We start from the raw sequence: 1081 nt of genomic DNA on the forward strand, positions 1-1081 counted from the left end.
GGGAGGGGGGAGGGGGGAGGGAAGGGTAAAAATTATGAGCTGATGCCAGGGGCTTAAGTGGAGAGGAAATGCTTTGAGAATGATGAGGGCAATGAATGTACACATATGCTTTACACAATTGATGCATATATGGATTGCAATAAGAGTTGTACGAGCCCCTAATGAAACGATGTTAAAAAAAAGATATTAAAAAGTACACTATCTTAAAAAAAAAAAAAGATTTACGTCTCAGAAACACGGGGGAGCGGTTCTCATGCATCCTGTAAAGGGTGACCATGAGTTGGTACCAGCTCAATTGGCAGTGTTGGTGGGGACCTAATGTTAGATAGATTTTATCCACTTTTCGATCATGAATTTAATAGCTTTTGTTTTATATGTAGGTTTATGGTGCATTTTCATTCATTTTTATACAAGATGGGATGTGGGGGTCAAGGTTCGCTCTTTTTCTTTTTTTGCACACAAATGCCCAATTGTTCCACACAATTTGTTGAAAAGACTGTCTTTTTTCCGCTGAGTTACGTTGGCACCTTGTCAAAAACCAACTGATCACGTGTGTGTCTAGCTCTAGACTGGGTTCCAGCTGCTCTGCCACCGTTTCGATCACTCTGGCTGCAAAATCAACAGGGAATAGGAGAGAGCCTTCATTTGTGATTCAGTAATTCCTCTCAGTTACATTGCCTTTGAACAAGCCCTATCAGGTCTCCTACACCCTCCTCGCCATCGATTTTGGATCACTTGTTGCTCCCTTGTCCCTGGGTTTAACATCCACTTCCTTTCCCCTGCCTCCCCCTCTCCCATGTCTCCTCCAGATTGTTTATCCCGCCTATCTTATCTAGATAGACCTGCAGAGATAATAATATGGACAAAAACAAGACAGAGCAAAACAAACAACAAAACAACAACAAAAGAGAAAAGCCTCTAAATAGTTCAATGTCTGCTTGTTGACCTTTAGGAGTGTTTTCCGGTAGAGTCTGATGGGGTGCCATGTCCTGGCCCCAAAGTCTATTTTTGGTATTCCCTCGGGACTTCCTTGCTCTGCTCCCTTTGCTATTCTGTTGCAGGCCCTTAGCGTTTTTGCCTC

The sequence above is a fragment of the Echinops telfairi genome, unplaced genomic scaffold, assembly GCF_000313985.2.
Source record: "Echinops telfairi isolate 266 unplaced genomic scaffold, ASM31398v2 ScPeMD7_4048;HRSCAF=4782, whole genome shotgun sequence".
Lineage (NCBI taxonomy): Eukaryota > Metazoa > Chordata > Mammalia > Afrosoricida > Tenrecidae > Echinops > Echinops telfairi.